The 21,483-nt window shown below is 49.3% G+C and overlaps 2 pseudogenes; both read right to left on the reverse strand.

Annotated features, from left to right (window-relative positions):
* Positions 1-801: 801 nt before the first annotated feature.
* Positions 802-21,483, reverse strand: part of LOC131096532 (zinc finger protein 189-like) — a 435,229-nt pseudogene continuing 414,547 nt past the window's right edge.
* On the reverse strand, positions 18,489-20,946 carry LOC131096534 (serine/threonine-protein kinase pim-1-like; annotated as a pseudogene).

Genomic DNA, 21,483 nt, shown 5'->3' on the forward strand with positions numbered 1-21,483 from the left:
GGTAATGGGAAACACTGAGAGAGAAACAGAGCAGGGAAAGAGAGGCAGGAGAGAAAGGAGGGCACAAACACAATCAGCTGTGAAGGTGGCACTCTGAAAAACAAACTAGAACTGACAGAAAATGAATGGGACAGAAATCAATATTCTGAAAGTTTTATTTACTATCAAAATACATCCCACCCACCCAGCCCCAGACAATCCCCAAGCCATGCCCCTAAATTTGGATCCCACTTCTCCCAATCTCCTTCCAATCCCATCTCACCCTGGAGGCTGTGGAACTGAGTAATTTTGGCATTGGACTGAGTTTTTTATAAGGTGGGAACAAGCCAATTTGAGGTGGGACTGAGCCCTTTTGAGGTAAGATTGAGTTGTTTACAGTGGGATTGAGACATTTTGAGGTGACAGATCAATCCATTATGACTTTTGGAGCACAAAGAGGTGGAGAACACTTCCTGAAATCCTCCAAGAACCCACTAATCCCCCAGAATATGTCTTTAAACAATAAATTCCATCTGAAATACCTGTTATAGGGTGGGATTTCAGACATCTTTAATAAATAACTTTCCTTTAATCCTATTTCAGGTCTTTTTAAGCAATAAAGACAAATCAGAAGAAAATTAGGGCCAAACCAAAAGGATAACCAGCCAAGTGTCCTCCCAACATGGATCACAGGTAATGTGGATCACCAGGGATCTGACCAACATGGATCCTTCTGTGGGGCACAGAGTTGGAGCCGTGCATAAAGCTCTTCCTGCAGTTGGAGCATTAGCAGGGTTTCCCTTACTGGTGCCTTCGTTGGTGTCAGGTCAAGTGAGAGATGCTGGTGAAGCTCTTCCCACACTGGGGACACTCGTAGGGCCTCTCCCCAGTGTGGATGCACCGGTGGGTGATGAGGGTGGAGTTTGTGCTTGAATCCCTTCCCGCAGTCAGGGCAGAGGAAGGGCCTCTCATCCGTGTGAATGCGCTCATGCAGGAGGAGATTGGAGCTGGTCTGAAACCTCTTCCCACACTGGGGACACTCGTAGGGCATCTCCCCAGTGTCGATGCACTGGTGCCTGATTAGATTGCACTGGAAGCTCTTCCCACAGTCGGGGCAGTGGAAGGGCCTCTCCTCTGTGTGAATCCGGTGGTGCTGGAGGAGATTGGAGCTGCTCTGAAACCTCTTCTGACACTGGGGACACTCGTAGGACTTCTCTCTGGTATGGACGCGTTGATGTGTGCTGAGGTGGGTGCTGCAGCTGAAGCCCTTCCCACACTCCCCACACTCGTAAGGCCATTCACCAGTGTGGATCATCTGGTGGCTGATCAGGATGCTGCTCTGTCTGAAGTTCTTCCCACATTCCAAGCACTTGTGGGGCTTCTCCCCACCATGAAGCTGCTCATGGACCACCAGCTCTGAGCTCTGGCTGAAGCTCTGTCCACCTTCCTGGCTCAGAGTGGGTCTTTCCTCCTCAGAGCTCCCTGGGCTGGGTTTGGAGCCCTTGCTCCTTCAGGATCTCTGTGACTTTTCCTCCCCATTGGAATTCTGCACTGTGGAGTCACTCAAAATGACCTCTTCCACGAGGTTCTGCCGTGGGGATTTGTCCTCCCTGGTTTCCATCCTCAGCTCCTTCTCCGGGGAAGGAAGGACAAGGAGAGGATGGGATTTGCCTCTGTGCCAGAGGGAAGGGGAAGGAGATTCCCCCCAGTGCATCACTATCAGGACGGCGTTGGCAGCAGGGTTGTCCTGCAGCCGGGGGCTGTGCTGGGCTGGGAGATGGAGCAGGAGAGAGGAGGAAAGGGGCACTGACTTCCTCCTCACCTTTCTGGGGCTCCTGGGGCATCTTCCTCTTCCTCGCAGCCACCTCCTCTGTCTGGCCAAGTTTTGGGAATGGAAAATCCTGTTTTGGGATGAAAGCAAGGGTTGAGCATACTAAATTATGTAGTGGTTTGAAGGCAAACTGGCGAGAGAGTCTAAGTCAGAATTACAATTTAATAAGAAAATGAAGATCAAGGCAATGATACAGAAACACTGCCTTAAACGGACAGAGTCAGGATATAACCTGACACCCTGGTGCTCAGGGTGGTGGCAGTAGTCCCATGAAATTGTGGCTGCAGTCCTGTTGGAGTGATGAACATGATTCTGTCCAAGAAGTGATGCTGTAGAAGGGTCTGGTCTTCCTCTGGAGGTCCAGGGGTGGTTATGGAGTTCTTGTCCTCTGGGAATCCAGTAGGCAAGGTGTTCCTGGTGTTGCAAGCCTCAGCTTATATCAAGGTAGGAATGCTTGGATCCTCCCCCTGGGTGGAGCATCCCACAATGGGAGGATGGAATTTTATCAGCCCTGCAGTGACACTCAGTGGCCCATTCACAGAAGATATCTCCCCTGGAGGGCATTATCAGGGGTGAGTCATGGAAGAGATAAAGAACACTGCCCCACCTGTTCATAGCAGTTGATGAAGATGGTGATTGAAAACATGCATTTGGTTACATCTTGCATTGCAACCTGAAACAGTGGGGTAATCCCTGCTCAGGGGGTGAACACCACCCCCCTTACCCAAACTGGCTCAGCTGTAAAACCCCCACCCTGGGAAGGCCACACACACAGGGGACAATTTCACACTTGCCCTGCTCCAGTGGAGGTCTCTGTCCCTGTCATTCCCTTGCTCTCCCCCTTTTCTCTTTCTTTCCCTCTCTCTCTCTACCTCACATTTACTGTTCAATAAAATCCACTTTGGATTTGGTCTTGTTAGCACCTTTTTTGGAGCAGAGGCATCTCTCTAACAATTCATGTAACCAGACTGTGACATTATTTTGGCACAGTGTGTTCAGGGCTCTGTGGTCTGACCCCAAGTGCCTTTGACAATAGCATGATTCACTCCACTCAGGAGCTTGTGGTTTTTTCTGGAAGAACTCTTGGAAACTTGGACACAGTCCCTCCTTCCTCCTGGGGAACTTATGGGAGAACTGATGAAGAAAAAACTGATGGCTGTTGTGGGTTGCCAGTGAAAAAGAAAATATTTTTTTGTCCTTCCTTGAAAAGTCTGTTAAAACCACGGGAGGAAAGGGAGCAAATGTTAGCAGCAAGGCTGATAAGGTTCATTCTCCCTGAGATGAGGAACACAAGGCTGCTGAAAGTCCCACAAGAAGCCCAGTTGAAGTAGCTAAATTCCCAAATAACTCCAGCCAGGGGTCTCCAGTAAGATGTTTTGGAGAGTGTTTGGAGCCGGCAGATCCCGGACACGAACCCCTGATATCTCTGAGCTCCCTAAGAGAAGCTTTTTTGGGGGGAGAGGAGCTGTGATCGTCCCTTCGCAGGGTATGGGGTGTGAAGTTCCTAATCTATGCCCAGATGGCTACTAATCTGTTGCACTATTTTGGAAATGAAATGTGATTCTTTATCTGAGGATATCATGGCTGGAACTCTGAAGTGTGGTATTATTTCTTGTAAAAATAATCTGGTCACCTCTTGAGCTTTGACAGTTCCGGTGGGGAATGTTTCTGGCCACCCTGAAAATGTATCTATTAATACCAGTAAATACTGATACCCCCCTTTCCTTGGGAGTTCTGAAAAGTTAATTTGCCACTGCTGTACAGGCCCATGGCCTCTCCCAGTCTGACCCAGTTTCGGCCGGAGGGTATTTTGGGGTTAGTCTGGAGGCAAGGATCACATTGTCGGCTTACGTGAGTGATAGTGGCATATAAATTCCTGACAACGATACAACGATTGTTTCAATCAGATGTGTGTTCTAGAAAGCCTGTGGAAATTACTACTTCAAAGTCAACACTTCATTTCAATGCACTCTGTATCACTTGCAGCCTTGGTCATTTTGAGAAAGGAGCCACACACTATAAAAAGCTTTTAAGTAGTTAGGCCCTAGTGTGTTTTCTAGTGCTCTTCCTTCACTAGTAACCACGAAAATGGGAAGGGATTACTAGCTCTCTTTCAATGGTAGTCCACCCCTTGTAATTGTACGTCCCTTTTGATTAGTATTATTGTATTATGACTTACTTTTGAGGACCTCACACTTTGCTGCTTTCTTTGCCTCTCCATCCACCAGCTCATTTCTTTCCTCCAATATTAAGCTCACTCTCTGGTGTGCCTTAAAATGCTTTTTCAGGTAGCTGAACTGCTCCCAGCAGCTGGATTGTCTCTTCTTTCCCTGTGAGGTCAGCAGTCCCCTCTCCTTCCAGATGGTTCCATGTGCATGCACGACTCTGAATGCCTTTTGCTGTTTCTAAGGCATGGGTCAATGCATTTATCTCAGCCTTCAGTGCAGAGGTACCTGTTGTGTTGCCCGATTGATAAATGACACAAAACTCGGATAAGTTTTGTGGGTGCTTTATTAAGGGCCCGGGGAACTGGGGGACTCACGTCCCTAAAGTCCGAGCCCCCGAATTCACGTATGGGTGCTTCCCTCTTATACATGCGATTCACAACAAAGTCTCCAAGGAACAGTTTCCCCGTTCCCCTTGCCTAGCCTCCAAGGAACAGTTCCCCGTTCCCCTTGCCTGGTCACAGACTCCTTGTGATACATTCCTTGGTTCACAAACAAGATCATTAATCCTCTGCTTATCTTATTCTAAGAGCATTGTATGCTGCCTCTAGACAGGTTAGCATTCTTACTTTCTTGCACTAGTTTAATTATTTATTAAATCCCTAAGACTACCTGCTAGGTTACACACAAAACTCAACACACTTTTCAACGGCTACAAAACTGCTTTTTAACAAACCAGTTCACACACAACTCACTATAATTAAATATTTTGCTAAATTTCATTTCTTTTCCAACATTTCCCCCCTTTTGAGCATCCTTCAGTCCTGCTGCAAGGATGCTCAATCAACAGTATTGACAGTAACATCTTCATAACGAGGTGGGGAGTGTTCTTCATTCTGCCGCCCACGGGTCATCGCCTTCAGCAACCGGAGAGATCGCCTCTTTTCCTTTTCGATCACACCTAAGAGGCATCTATATACAATCCATATAGTCACTAGAAATACTAAAAACATTAGTACATACTGTATAGCAGACATAATCCAGCCAGACAGGTGAAGCCCCAAAGAATCAAATACTTCTCCTATCCATTTATGCTGTGCTTCCCTTTCAATTTCCTTGGTTTTTGTTTCCACTTCTGCCAGTTGAGAAATATCTTTCTCAACTTCAAGTGTAACATTTGGAATGTGTACACAGCAATGATCTATTCTCCTACTCAGGTAACCACAAACTCCATGTTCCTTTAACAGTAGCAAATCCAATGCCATTCTGTTTTGTAGGGTCATTCTTGATGTAGCTTGCAATTGCAAATTTAGATCCTTAAATCCCTTCTTAGTAGCTGCTGCCAACCTTTCTGTCTGTCCTAACAAATTGTTGAGCATTTCCCTGTTTCGATATGTCGCTACCAGAGGGAATAATGACTCCAATATCCATCCAAATTGCACTCCTGAGCCAGGTTCATGCCACTGCTCCTCTAGGGATTCTTCCCTCTTTCTGAGTCCTTTCCTTTGGATCAATCTGTTCTGTTTCCAGTATGGACACAATGTGGGAACCCCTAGGGTGATTTGTGTTACTGATCCATCTAGAGGTAAATGTGTGGTCCACTGTCTGTGTCCCAACACCCAGACTAGATTTCCAGGGCTATGCACAGTAGTATATCTGCAATCTATAGGTCCATCCATGGACTCTCTGCTAACCGTGTGATCATACCCCCTACACTCGCATCCCCACTTTAATGCCATTTTCACCGGTACCAATCCGATTCGGTCTTCCGGTGTATCACATGTAAAAACCTCAGTACAATTCCAATCCTCTTTCTGCGGTCTGAACTCTCGGGAAGATGTAGACGTGATAAGGGCCCTATAATGTGACTGATTCTTTACTCCTGACCATTGGATGCACCATTGTACTTCCCCAAGGTAATTATAGTGTTCCAAAACACTAGGTCCCCATAATGTCTTCCAACTATTCCAGGTGTCAAAATTCTGTGTGACATTCTGACAACTCATCTCATTTTGTTGGGATTTCGTTCTTATTCGTACTGTATTGCATGGCTCATCTATTGGGGTTGCAATTAAACACCTCCTGGTATTTTGAATCCAACCATAATGATTGGATTTCTTTTCACATTCCTCTCTAGTCATAGCCCGAATGGTCATACACAAATCCCTCCATACATCTACTGGTTTGGGAACTGACTGGCAGGACCATGAAACATTCTTGAATGTTTCAGGCATTTTGGTTACTGGTATTATTCCCCAGGGAATTGGTTCACTTGCAGCCTGTGGCAATGGCAGGCAAGCTGTTATTTTAGTCACATTCTGCATGATCCCAAAATCTCTGATTAATCCTACCACTAAATTTTCCTGCTCAGTATTTCGTTCTATTGTATCATTAACCTCCCGCCTACTCCTACCGTATCTCTGTAAGGATAACATCATTCTGTCATGCCTCCACCATGCATTTCCTATTCTAGGATTAGTGACACTCGACCACCCACAACCTTTGCCTTCCTTTCCCCACCAATTGGTCCCGTCCTCTATTCTGTCCCAGGTCACTTCCCTATTTTGCTTCCACCATTTGACCCAAAGGTTCCTTTGATATCTTGATCTTACTAGGAAGGAACAATTTATTCTGAGAGGTGGCCCATCCCACATGTCCACTGCCATTGATACTGGATTAACCTTTATGTTTTCAGCACAATCCCCTGTCCATGGCAAAACCCTCATACTCACTCTTTTGTAATCAAAACTATCCCGTATTTTGACCAAACATGTATATTCTCCCGTATTGTTTGTGGTTACCTTGGTAAGATTCAGTACCGTGTTTCCTTGTTGTTTATCCTGATCCCAACCGACTCCTATCTTGCCTCGGCTTCTTTCAGCCCCCTGTTGCCATATTGCAATAACTTCATCGGCCTCAACTTTCTGGCTGTCAAAGATAACACAAGTTAATTGAACATCCATCCCTTCCATGACTGTAACCTTTGTTTCTTCAACCTGTACTAGAGTAGACCCTTGAACGGGTAATAGTCTCATGATCACTAGAAGTAATATAATTAGGAAGGCGGCTTTGCGCGGAAGATCATCCGGGTTGGAGACACTATCTGGGTTTCCCACTGGAACGGTGCCTTCTTTACCCTGGTGTAATGGATCCAAGCATCCATCCCCTGGACCTTCACCGCTGTGTAGGTAGTCATCATCACCTGGTGGGGTCCGCTCCATGATTCCCGTAGCGAATCCGTGATCCACTTCTTGATGTACACCTGGTCCCCAGGCTGGATGTCGTGGACAGAATTCTCCAGCGTGAGCGGTCTATTTTACTGTAACGTATTTCTTAAAGAATTCAAGATCTTATTAAGTGACATAACATACTCTGCAATCGCCTGGTCCCCACTCACATGTACCTCCCCTTTTAATACAGTTGCATGATATGGTTTGCCATATAATATCTCATATGGACTTACGCCTACCTTTTCCCTTGGTTTAATTCGAATCTTGAGTAGGGCCAAAGGCAAAGCTTGAGGCCAGTGCAGTTTAGCTTCCTGGCAAATCTTTTTGATTTGTCCTTTCAGGGTTTGATTCATCCTTTCCACCTGCCCACTAGACTGAGGTCTCCAGGGGGTATGCAAATTCCAGGTTATATCTAACATTCGTGCTAATTCCTGCACTACCCCGGCTATAAAATGTGGACCCCTATCTGATGACAATCCTAAAGGTACTCCAAATCTTGGTATTATTTCTTTTAACAAGGTTTTTACCACCTCCTTAGCCTGATTAGTTCTACATGGAAAAGCTTCCGGCCACCCTGAGAACGTACATACGTACACTAACAAGTATCTGTATCCCTGTGCCCTAGGCAATTCGGAAAAATCAACTTGCCAGTAATCTCCTGGTTGTGGCCCGACTTGCAACTTTCCCATTTGTATTTGTCTCCTAACAACTGGATTATTTTTCAAACATACTGGGCACATTGCATTAACTCTTTTTGCCATTGTTAACATCTGATTAGAGATTATCTCATTCTTCAAAAATTTTACCAATACTTCTGCCCCCCAATGACATTTATTATGTTCTGATTCCAAAATAAATTTCATTATGCGGGTAGGTACCACTATTTGTCCCATTGGTGTAACGTACCACCGAAGTTGATTCTTCTGTGCCCCTAGCAAGTTTATTAGTTTTCCATCTTCTATTGAATATTTGGGCTCCTGATTCAGGTATGGGGTAGCCGGATTTGTTCTTACCGGTACCAATGCCATTTGAGTCCATACTTCCCGTGCCACTTGCCGAGCTGTAACATCAGCAAATCGATTTCCTCTGTAAACGTCTCCTTCCGCAGTCTGATGTCCTCTAACATGCATTACTGCAACTGCTTTGGGACTGTGTACCACATCCAGTAGCTGTAGCACTTCTTCCCGGTGCTTGATGTTGGTTCCCTGTGAATTCAAAAGCCCCCTTTCCTTCCATAACACCCCATGTACATGAACCACACCAAAGGCATATTTAGAATCTGTCCAGATATTAACCCTTTTGTCCTTGCTCAAATACAGGGCTCTGGTGAGTCCAATCACCTCTGCCTTCTGGGCCGAAGTTCCAGGTAACAAAGCCTTTGCCTCTATTACCCGATCCAATGTTACCACTGCATACCCGGCATAGCGAGTCCCATTCTCGACAAAACTGGATCCATCAGTGTATAGTTCCGATTCAGGTTCTTCCAATGGTTCATCCTTTAAGTCGGGTCTGCTGGCATATACTTGTTCAATTACCTCTACGCAATCATGCACCAGTCCCCCAGCTTCCTGGTCACTGCGTAAAAACTCTGCTGGATTAACATGATTAGTAGTCCTTATTTCAATATCATCCTGTTCTCTCAGGATGGCCTGGTATTGCAACATTCGACTGGATGATAGCCAGTGACCCCCCTTTTGCTCCAAAACGGCCATGACCATATGGGGAACAAACACTTTCATTTTTGCCCCCAAAGTCAATTTCCGGGCCTCTTGAATAAGAATTATTGTTGCCGCCACGGCTCGTAAACACGAGGGCCACCCGGAACTTACCGAATCCAGTTGTTTAGAGAAGTATCCCACTGGCCTCTTCCAGGATCCCACCTTCTGGGTGAGGACCCCCAATGCCAGTTTTTGCCTCTCATTCACGTACAACTGGAATTCCTTGGTCACGTCAGGGAGTCCTAGGGCTGGGGCCTCCTTTAGTGCCTGCTTCAATTCCTGGAAGGCCTTCTTTTGCTGTGTCGTCCACTCCAACCGATGCTGCTTCAAGGCCTCATATAGTGGCTTGGCTAGGAGACCGAAATTCATGATCCACAGTCGACACCATCCCACCATTCCTAGAAAAGATCTCAATTCCTGATGGTTACGAGGCAAAGGAATAGCACATATTGCCTCTATTCGGTTTACTCCCAAACGTCTCTGCCCTTGTGTGATCTCACAACCGAGGTAAATAACGCTATTTTTGACCAATTGAGCTTTTTCCTTAGAAACCCGATACCCTGCTTGGCCAAGCATGTTGAGTAATTTAATTGTTAATTCCACGCACATTTCCCTTTCCTTAGTAGCCAGAAAAATGTCATCCACGTACTGCAAGACTACATACAAGGATGGGGATATTGTTACCTGGGTTATCTTCCATTCCTCCAGCTCCTTGGCCAGTTGGTTTCCAAAAATAGTAGGGGAGCATTTAAATCCCTGTGGGAGTCTCGTCCACATAAGCTGCTTCTTTCTCCCAAAATCAGGACTCTCCCACTCGAAGGCAAAATATTTCCTACTCTCTACTGCCAGTGGGATGCAGAAGAAGGCATCTTTAAGGTCAATCACTGAGAACCATTTAAACTCCTCTGATATAGATGTTAACAAAGTATAAGGATTAGCAACAACTGGATGTATGTCTTTCACTATTTCATTAATAGCCCTTAAGTCCTGTACCAAACGGTACTTACCATTAGGTTTCTTTACTGGAAAAATTGGAGTATTATACTCCGATTCACATTCCTGTAATATTCCTTGAGCCAAAAATTGTTTAATTAACGGGGCTACTCCCCTCCTTGCCTCAAGCTTCAAGGGGTATTGCTTTATCCTCACTGGTCGGGCCCCTTCCTTTAGTTCCACCTTTACTGGCTGCGCAGCTTTAGATTTTCCGGGGACCCCTGACTCCCATACCCAGGGTACTACAGCCTGCTCAATTTCTTCTGGAATAGGAGAGGCATCCACTTCCTTGATCACAAAAATGCCTGCTATTTGTTCCTCAGGTATTTCCAATTTCACCCTTCCCCCTTCAAATATTATTTTCACATTAAGTTGGGACAACAGATCTCTGCCAAGAAGGGGTGTGGGGCAGTTTGGCATATACAAAAATTGGTGATCTAATTCCTTCCCCCCAAACCTAAGATTTAAAGGTTGTAAAAATGGTTGTTCCTCTAGCTTCCCTGTTGCCCCCACCACCTGTACCGTTGTGTCACTCAAAGGTCCCAATCGTCTATTGAGTACAGAATAAGTAGCTCCAGTGTCTACCATAAATTCTTGATCCTTTCCATCTATTTCTAAAACTACCCTTAAATCCTTTTCTAGTCAGCTTTGATTCTGATAGTTTCCCAAAACTAGTGCTTGAGCGACTTCTGCTGGTCCTCCCGTGAATCCTCCCACAGGGGCATTTCCCATTGGGGCTGTCCTTAATCCCATGTTTCCCATGCCCATACCTCCTCTAACCGGGCATTCATTTTTCCAGTGTCCCAATTGTCGGCAAAACGCACACTGGTTTGGATCCAACCTCCCCATGTTATAGTATCTAATAATACCTGTAAATCATTCCAGTCCGGATCCTGAGTCTTTATTACCATTTTAACCACCCTTGCCACCCTTTCAGGATCCTCCCGATAACTCCCCGCTGATTTCTTCCATATTACCAAATCCCCGGGGGAGAAAGGCACCTTTATAAAAATCCTTTCTCCCTGTGGTCCCAGAGCTTCCCTTAACGGCGCAATTAACTGTGGTCCCTTCTGCCCTCTCCTTCCCTTGCGAGTCCGCCCTGCTAACGGAGTTCTTTTAACACTCTCATTCTTTTCACCATCACCACCATCACTATCACTCTCACTAGATCCCGTTTTTATAGCTATATCCGCAGAGGGAGCAGGGGGCACATTAGGAGCAACCGGAACCCTCGGAGGTGCTATACAATAAGACAAATCTTCCTCGACTGAAGGATACAAATTACGCTCCTTTCTTTCTTTACATCCCACACACTCCCTTTCATCATTCACTTCTAAAACCAAAATACCACATTCCTTTTGCCATTCCTCTTTCCGATATAAAACGAAAAACAAATCCAAATATGGTATTTCATCCCATTTCTCATTCCTCCTTAAAAATTGCATCAAAGATTCCATTATCCCCAATTCCAGTGTACCATTCACCGGCCATCCCGCTTCCCCAATCTCATATTCAGGCCACCAATTATTACAATAATCTATCATTTTACTTTTATCCAATTCCTGATAATACCCTTCACTTTTCCACCGTTTCAATATACAACCTAATGGTGTATTTCCAGGTGTATTTTACCATTGGCTTGCACTAAGGTTTTAAAAGTTTTAAAAGACATCATATTACAACCTTTAATTCCACTATTAATCCCAATAAACCAATATACCTTAAACCAATATACCTTCTCGCCGTCCTTCCCTAAAACAAACAGGAGGCGAGTTCCGGTCCTGCGTCCTTAGACGTCTTATGGCCGGAGCCTAGGCTTTTTTTACCAACCACCGAATCCAAATCCAATTATCACCTTTTTCCAATATAAAGCACCTTCGGGCTTACCTAATGCAGTTTGTCCGACAGGCGCGGGGGGTCGGGCACGACCGATGACTCCCCGAGAAGTGCTCGGTGCCGGCTTGGAGTGGATCGGGACGCGAACCGCCCCAGCAGCCCTCGGAGTCCTGCCACGGTCGCCAGAAAACTGTTGCCCGATTGATAAATGACACAAAACTCGGATAAGTCTTGTGGGTGCTTTATTAAGGGCCCGGGGAACTGGGGGACTCACGTCCCTAAAGTCCGAGCCCCCGAATTCACGTATGGGTGCTTCCCTCTTATACATGCGATTCACAACAAAGTCTCCAAGGAACAGTTTCCCTGTTCCCCTTGCCTAGCCTCCAAGGAACAGTTCCCCGTTCCCCTTGCCTGGTCACAGACTCCTTGTGATACATTCCTTGGTTCACAAACAAGATCATTAATCCTCTGCTTATCTTATTCTAAGAGCATTGTATGCTGCCTCTAGACAGGTTAGCATTCTTACTTTCTTGCACTAGTTTAATTATTTATTAAATCCCTAAGACTACCTGCTAGGTTACACACAAAACTCAACACACTTTTCAACGGCTACAAAACTGCTTTTTAACAAACCAGTTCACACACAACTCACTATAATTAAATATTTTGCTAAATTTCATTTCTTTTCCAACAGTTGGTAAAGGTCCAGACTCTGTTACCTCTCTGCAGGGAGTCACTGTGTACTTTGCAATTTTGCTTTCCCTGGTAATGTAGCTGCTCCTGTCAGTGAACCAGGTCTCTGCATCGTCCGGAGGAGTGTCCTTTAAGTCTCGGCGGCTGGAGTAGGTAGCTTCAATGGTCTCTAGGCAGCCATGGTGTACTGCTTCTCCTTGATTCCACTGAGAAAAGAGGCTGGGTTGACAATATTAGTCAGCACTATCTCTACATCATCTTGCTCTACCATGATGGCCTGGTATTTCAGAAACCTCTGTGGTGAAAGACAGTGGCCACCCTTTACTTCCAGTACTGTGGACACTGTGTGGGACACCAGCACAGTCATTTTTGTCCTAGGGTAGACTTGGGCGCCTCTTGAATATTCAGCACAACTGCTGCTACACCTCTGAGGCAACCTGGCCATCCTTTGGCTGTTGCATCTAGTCGCTTAGAGAAGTAAGCAACTGCCTTTCAGGATGGACCCAAGTCCTGAGCCAATATTCCCAGGGCAATTCCTTGTGTGGAAAAATAGAAAGGATGGTTTACTTACATCTGGAAGTTTAAAAGCTGGAGCCGACATGAGGGCACTCTCTAGCTGGTGAAAGGCCCGTGTGGTGTCTTTGGTCCACTGGAGATCTCTGTTTCCATTGGCAATAAGAGCATAGAGGGGTCTGGCAAACAGTCCATAATTATAAACCCACAGCTGGCACTACCCTGCCATGCCTAAGAAGGTTCGGAGTTCTTTCGTTGTCTGGGGTTTCAGGGTTTGGCATAGGGCTTCCCTGCCTTAAAGTCTGCTGCTCAGCACTCACTTCTTACCCCAGGTAGATTACCTTCTCTTTCACTACCTGTGCCTTTTTCTTTGAGACTCTGCGTCCTTGGAGTCCAAGGAAATTCAAAAGGCTTACCGTCCAGGCTTCTCTCCTTTCCCTTGTCCGAGTGGCTACTAGAAGATCATCCACGTACTGCAACAGCCTCCTTTCGTCTTGTGGATCTTCCCGGGACTCTGGGTCTTTGCAAGCTGTTCTCCAATCGGAGTGGGGAATCTTGAAGCCTTCAGGCACATGGACTATGTGAGCTTGAGTTTGGATGCAAAAATTTTCTGGCTGGCTTCGTGGATAGGGAGGCAAAAGAAGGCATCTCTTAGGCCTAAAACAGTGAACCAGGTTAGCTCAGGTGTTAGACAAGTTAGTAAGGTATATGGATTTGCTACCACAGGGTATAAATTCTGTGTTATCTTATTAACAGCCCTTAATCCAGTACTATCAATTATTGGGCTGATTCCTTCCTTACCTTCCTTTTGAGGCTAATACTAAACTCTCACTGGTTGTGTTCTTTCCTTAAGCTTGATTACCATGGGGGGGGGGGCATTTTTCCCTCTCCCTGGTACAGCAGAGGCCCATACCCTTGAAAACACTTATTTACTTATTCTAATATCTCCTTACTAATGTCTTTAATTTCAGTGTCTGTTAATGTTAAGCCTAACCTCTTTATATCATTTGCCTCCAGAGTAACCTTTCTCATTTGAGAATGTTTAGCAAATTGAGAAAATTGTACAAAACTTCTATGTCCACATAGTACACGTTACTTTAAAGGTTTGCAAAAGTATGCCTTCTCAGACTGGCCAGTTGTTCAGTTGTTCCCCACACTACAACATAAACATTCTCCACAGGCACCAAAGCTTTATTTAAAACTGAATATATGGCCCTTGTGTCGACTAAAACTCTTCCCTTTCGGGGAGGTCATCTTTATCCCCCCTCCCTTACCTTGGGACCTTAACAAATCATATGTACTCATTTTGCGAACTGTGACTGCTTTGCATTTCAGCATGATAATCTTTGCTTGACTTCATACACTGCTATCTTATGCTGCATGCTGAACAACACATTTGATTTGCTTTCTCTTTGCCTTTGTTTTCCTTTTCAAGGGCCAAGACCAGAGGGCGGTCTGATCTCACCGTCTCTTTGCCATTCTGGATGATTTCTTAAAACAAAAAGACATATCAGCATACAAAAAAAACCTATCCCATTTATCTCCCTATTTTAAAACAGTACTAACTGCAATGAGGTATTATATATCTTTTTATTTTCTGAGCTGCTCCTACTGGCAGCCTTCTCCCAGTGATCCCCTTCTAAAAGGGGCTAATTTAGGATCCTGTTTGCTCTGGTCAGTTCTCATTATCTCTTTCTCCTTGCCCTATCTAGTTTCCACTCAAACCTCTTTTCACAGACTTTCACAGTAGTTTCTCGGGTTTCCTCCTACACACACACAGCTCCAGGCGGCAGGTAGCAGATGTGATTCCCACACACAAGCTCTAAGACCTTAGGTTCTGAATCCGCTTGATCAGAAACCTCTAATTTACACTCGGGGCATGTGCCCTGACGCTTATTAGAACCAGTGTATCTCACAAACACCGCACTGCAATAATACCTGCACATCCAGCTTTTGCCCACAGGTCATTCCTGTGTTCCCTGGGGAGACAGGGCAGCCAGAGCTATCCCTGTGCCCAGGGGAGAGCCACTGTCACATCATGCACCATGCCAGCCTCTTGATGCACCAAAGGCTCCCCAAAATTGCCCACAAAGGCAGGCTATTCTGTTGGTTACAGAGAATTTTAAATCCCTACAGCAGACTATTCCCAGTCCAGAATTGCTATGGTATCAGCTGAAGTCTCATTAACTAATTCATCTCTTCTATCTAAACTCTGTTTTACAAAATTAAGCACTGTGTCTACTTTTACACTTGTTTTACTGCCTTGCAAAAAAAAGGCTGTACTTGTTACAGCTGAAACTCTGATATGCCCACAGACACAGACACACATGCCCCCCCCCTTTATCTCAAATTCACTAGAGCCAAGGCTTGAATTGCTGTGAGGGGGAGAATTCTTGGAATTCCTTTAATTCGCTTTATCGTAGTTAAGCATAAATCACCATACTATAGTTCTTCTGTGTAAAATGCTACTCTTCTTGCAAACAAAATCTTAAAATCTCCACAAACTCGACTATACAATCTGAGAATCAAATTATCACAATGCAGTGTAAGAAAATCACCACACAAAATCACTGGGAAAGGGCATATCTCTCAAAATGCTCACTTTTCTCAACACAACACAGCATACCATAATTCAGCATTTACTCACATCAGTTTTTCCTGGACACAATCAAAATAACAGCACACAGTCTAGATATCAAGTAGAAACATCCAGGGCAAAAGAACTCTCTGAGCTCATACTCATGGTTAAAATGCACCAAATTTACAAAAATCACTACATTTAAACACAATAAATACCATTACTGTTGTTCCTCCACTCGCTTCTCCGCAGGGCGCTTCTCTCCCTGCCCCCACAGCCTGCTGCAGCCGGTGCCTCAGGCCTCACTCGGCTGCTTCAAACACGGGCAGTACTCGCCCCCCGCACTGTAGGGCACTGTAGATCTACTCTCTTTTATACACCATACACTCATACACTTGAACGATTACAAACACAGTGCACTGACCACACAATGGATTAACCATACAGCAACACAGTGTCCAGACATCACTTACACACACACAAACAAAACACAGGGGCTCAGCAGTTCTGCTCTATCAGAACAATGAACCCTGTCTCTACTGTAGCTGCTCCATCAGCTGAACCCAGACATCTCTGAGTGATTTACTCCCTAGCTCTCCTTTCCTTCCCTTGGGGGTCCCTCAGTACATACCGTATCTTCCTCCGCAGGCCAGTGGGTCATTGTCTGTCCTCGCAGGTGGCAAGTGAGACAAGCAGAGCCCCACCAGGAAAAAATATCCTAGGGCACGCCTTGGGGGTCCATCTATCCCCCCGGCCCTGCAGGGACAGAGATCTCCTACCTGGCACGCCATAATGTTTTGGGGAGAAAAGAAGAAACCTCAGAACTTTATAAAAGTTGTAAAGCTCAGTATGTTTATTTACGGCGCTGGATGCATGCGGAGAAAATTATCCTCAAAAGGCATGCGTACCTCTGAAGACCTCAGGTCTCCTTTTATCCCCCTTCCAAATGCATATGCATACAGTTTCACAACAGGTTCATACATATTCATTCCGTGTGACATTTATTTCCAGTTCTTCTTTATCAAAGGAATTCCTAGGTCAGGGGCAAATTGACCTTGTGGTCTTTTCTGTTTTTCTTTCTCTGTCTCCTTGCTGTCTCTGGCATGTGAGTTTTTCCTTCAGCTTTGGCCTTACAGACATTTCACCTCTCCTAGACACTTCACCTAATTCAGAATGGATCTTTACTCTGTCTCACGGGCTCCCTCCCCGGCCCGCCGCAGCTCGGCCCCAGCCCCGCCTGCTGCCCCGGCAGCGCCAGCCGGGCCCGGCGCCGCGGAGCCCCGCCTGGCCTGGGCATTGCTGCTGCTGCCCTCTGGCAGCCGTACCCTGGGGCGGCAGCGTGCGGCAAGGGCCGGGCTGAGCCCTGCCGGGCCAGCAGCCCGTGTGGCCACAGCGCCGGCAGCGCCGCTGGCAGGGAGCTGTGCTGCTGGGGCCGTGACAGGCTCTGTGTTCACAGGCGTGGCCGCGCAGCGCCTGAGGGGGAAGAAGGAAGAGCTCCGGCTCATCTGCAATGGTGAGTGAGGCAGCAGTGGGCTGGCAGCGGGGGCTGCCGGGGGAGCTGCAAGCCCTGCCTCGGCTGTGGAGGGCTCTGCTCCCTGTGCGGACCAGGGGTGGTGTGGGCAGAGCGCACAGAGATTTCAGGGCCACATGGGCGATTCGTGGCCAGCAGTTTTGGGCTACTCCCGTTGGTCTCTGCTCCCTCCTGGCCATGGCTAGAGCCGGCTGGGATGGCCCTGGCAGGGGGCCCTCCTCGGCTCCCTGCAGATCCGGGATCTGACCATGGCTCTGTTTCTTTCTCTTTCAGCCCCTGAACACCTGACAGAGGACACCAGCAGGAAGAAAAGCTAGTCCGAAACCATGTCCTCAGCCTTCTCCAAGGGCATGGACCATCCACGCCACAGCTGGTCCCAAACACTTACCAATCCAGACTGGAGCACACCTAGAATGCTTCACCTAGAAAAACAAACAAGAAATCATTCAAAATAGATTACAGAAAAAAAGAGGGAAACAAGGTCAAAAACCTTATCTCTACCAGGGCCTTGAGGAAGGCCCAACCCCTGCATACAAGGAAAAAACCCACCCATGGGTGAGGGAAGCCCAGGCTTTCTCCTTCCCCCCTGCACTGCCCCACACAACACCAGTGACCCCAAAGCAAACAAGGGCAGTGGAGCAGCCCAAGCCCTTCCTTGCCTGCACAGCAAAGCAGCCCCAGCACAGGTTCTGGAGTCCCACCTCTGCTCCCACCATGGGGCTTTGTTTGTATTGGGCTAGCTGCCCCAGCCCCAGCCCGGGGCACGGGGGGTGCTGGGGGCTGTTGGCAGGGCCAGGAGCCCACTCCCATTTCGTACCTACCCCAGCCCATGCCCCAGCCCTGCCAAAAGCAGCTGGGCAGCCGACTGAAGGATCAGCTGCATCCACCTCAGCAAAGGGGGAACCAATGGTTCCCAGCCAGGCTGTGCAATGCCCAAATCTGGGAGCATCGCCCTGCATGTGGACTCATCTGCAAATTCCCCGTGGAGCCTGGCTTTGGAGAAGGTGCCAGAATCCAAGTCCATAATCTTCACCTGGCCAGTGGCCAGGTCCAGGAAGAGGTTGTCATCCTTGATGTCATCCTCACTGTCCCCAGCAGCAGCAGCCCCACCCAGCACAGCTTCTCCAGGGGCTGCTTCTCCTTCCCTGGGGTGAGACCAGCCTCTCAGGGCTCTGCCCAGGGCCCCAGCTGTCAGGGAACCAGGACAAGCAAAACCAGCTCAGATGGTGGCCACAAGTGATGGGCAGAGCAGCTCAGCTCCAGCACAAGGGCTGCGTGTCCCCATCTGATGAGCTCTGGGCAGTGACACAGGCAGGACAAAAAAAGTCTGCGTTCCTCTGCTTCTCATTGCCAAGGCATGTGTGCACCTGTAAATTACCAGGGCCCTGCATCACAGTGTGCCTGTGGCTCTCTCCCTTCTTCTAGGGCAGATGAATATCCTGCATCCAAGGATGAGAGAGCAGCTCTTCTAATGAGGGCTTTTCCAAGTCCAGCATGGATAAACACCGCCTGATCAGATCTTGGCACTCTGGGCAGAGAAACCAGAAACCACCGGGCAGTTGGAGAAGGTTCCTGTTGGCTTTGCCCCACTATTCCCATGCCCAGGCCATGCTGGATGTGCTCAGAGCTGGGCCTAAACTCTCCCATCAATTCCCTGTTTTGGAGGAGAGCAGGACATGTGCCACCTCCTCAGCAGCTGCCAGAGCGGGATGCCCACGAGCCTGCTGCTGTCTTCCAGCGCTGGGATTCCCCCGTTCCCAGAGATGAGGATCCACCTTGAGAGAGCCGTTGTGGCAGCGAGAGCTGATGGTCCCAGCTGATGTTCTGGCCCCTCCTGAAAGGGTGCTCCCTGCAGACCATCTGGTGCAGCAGGATTCCCAGGGACCAGATGGTAGCCGGCTTGCCATAGTACCAGCCAAAGTGGGTCCATTTCGGGGGGCTGTATGACCATGTTCCTATGGAATACAGATGGAGTTTCATCATGAGGATGCTGCTGCTCCCACAGCCTGGCCCCAGCATCCCTGGGCGTGCGGGGGCTGCCCCAGTGGCACACAGGGTAACCCACTGCCCTCTCACCAGCACCTGGGACTTGTGTACAGGCTTGGGGTTGGAAAAGAAGCCACTGGTGCTGGAAGAGGGCAGTGAAAGCCCTGGTAAGATCCAACCATGACAAGGAAGAACACACTCAGTGCTGGGGAAAACCATGCCTTCATCCTCCCTGCCTGCATTTCCCCAAGAAACATTATGAACCCAAAGCAAACCAGGTTAGTGGAACAGTCCAAGCCCTTTCTCATCTGCACACCAAACCAGCTGGGGCACAGGTTCCAGTCCCTCCCTCTCTGCTACCCCCACCCACGGGTGTTTTTGTTGGGCTGGCTGCCCAAGCCCCAGGCCCAGCTCTGGGCAGAGTGGTGGGCAAAGGCTGCCACCACAGGTGGAAGCTGGCTCCCCACTCAGCCCTGCTCAAAAGGAATTTAGCTGGAATCTCAGTGCCATGAAGGGCAGCAAAAGGGAGAATCCCCGCTGCCACACCCAGCTTGGGCTGGGAGAGCTCAGTGCCATAACATGCCGGGACCAGGAGCACACCCCTGCGTGGGCTCACCTGCAAAGTGGGTGTAGGCTGTCTTTTGCAGGTAGGTGCCACAGCCAAAGTCAATTAGTTTGGCCTGCCTGGTGTCCAGGTCAACCAGGATGTTCTCTGGTTTGATGTCTCTGCGCAGGACCCCGCAGCTGGTGCAGTGCCACATGGCCTCCAGCACCTGGCGGAACAGCTCCCGCGCCTCCTCCTCGGGCAGGAACCCCCATGCCCCAGTGAAATGCTGCAGGTCCTGAGAGCGCTCCGGGTGTTCCAGCACCATAACGATGCCGTTGGGGAGCTCGAGCCACTCCAGCAGCTGGACCACACCAGGGAAGCCAGGGGACACCTTGGCCAGCAGCACGATCTCCAGGGGTGCACTGGTGCCGTCGGGCTGCGGGAGGAGCACGATGCCGTCAGTGGGGCCGATGCCGTGCCTGGCCTGGGGAAGCCCTCAGCGAGCCCGGGATGCTCTTCGCCCTGCACTGGCCCCACGCCCGCTCTCCCTCGGGGCGTCCTGGCGGCTCCCACCGTGCCGGGCCTCGGCTTATCCCTGCCCGGCACGGCCCGGCTTCTGCCGCTGGCCCCGCTCACTCACCAGCTCACCCCAGTGCCGGACGCGCTTCCGTGGCACCCTTTTGATGGCCCCTGCGAGCCAAGGGCAGCAGCGGGCTCAGCTCACCGCCCGCCCTGCCCAGCCCCATCCTCCGCCCTCCTCCTCCTCCCTGTCCGTCCCCTACTCCTATACCTGCCGCCGGCCCCTCCGCCGTCCGAGAGCCGCGTGGCCGCAAAGACGCTGCCGAAGCCGCCGCGCCCCAGCAGCGAGTCCAGCCTGTCCTGCTCCTTCAGGCCCTGCTGCGCCTTCCCTGCCCGCGGGACGCGGCGGTCAGTGCTCGGCCCGGGGCCAGCAATGGCCCCCGAGCGCCCCTCACCCGCCCCGGGCCGGCCATGCCCAGGCGTTCGCTCCCGGGAACGGGACAGCGGTGGCTCGGGGCCGGCGGCCGCACTGCCAAGTGGCGGAGCTCGGGCCGGGGAAGTTGCAGCGGAGGCGGCGGGAGCGGCCGCGCCGCGTGTGTGCTCCGCGGGCCCCGGGAGGAGCCGGGCCCGGGGCCGGGCTTAGGCCAGGCGGAGCCAAAGGGAGGCGATGGCGCCCCTGCCCCAGGCACTGATGCCCGCCCGCAGCGCCACTGCCAGCACGGCCAGAGCCGGCCGGAGGCGAGACCGCGGCGGGACGGCCGGGGCCGGGCACGGGGCAGCCCCGCCCGGGGCGGGGGACGGGCCGGGGGCATGGCCCGGCCGGGCATGGGGAGAGAGAGAGACTGGGAGAGGAGGGGACGCCGGGAAAGGGAGAGCGGGAGAGGGTGCGGGACTGCGGGAGAGGGAGAGGAGAAGTGAGAGGGAGTCGACAAAGGCGCTTCTTTCGCTGTTTTTGCTGCTTTTGCTGCCGCACAGCTGAAGCTCTGGGGTCGTTTTGTCCCCGTGTCCGTTTGTCTGTTGCCCACTCGCTCCCGCGCCGAGTCCCACGCTCCCCAGGGGCAGCCCCTGAGCCTGTCCAAACACGGGAACTTTGCCGAGTTCAGCCAAGATCCAGAGCCTGGACTATGGGCAGTGGCACAGGAATCCCCTCAGTCAATGCTGTGCATTGTCCCTGCTGAGGGTCAAACACTATTGGAGCGCATTCCCTGAATGCAGAATTTATACCTGACCCAAGCACTGCATTTACCTGGACAGCATTGCTTTCCAAAAAAAAAAAAAAAAAAAAAAAAAAAACAACGGGAAGGCAAACAGTGTATAGCTCATGGTATTTTACAGTGTCTAAAACATGCCAAGTCATGGATCTT

This window comes from Melospiza georgiana, unplaced genomic scaffold (assembly GCF_028018845.1).
Source record: "Melospiza georgiana isolate bMelGeo1 unplaced genomic scaffold, bMelGeo1.pri scaffold_51, whole genome shotgun sequence".
Lineage (NCBI taxonomy): Eukaryota > Metazoa > Chordata > Aves > Passeriformes > Passerellidae > Melospiza > Melospiza georgiana.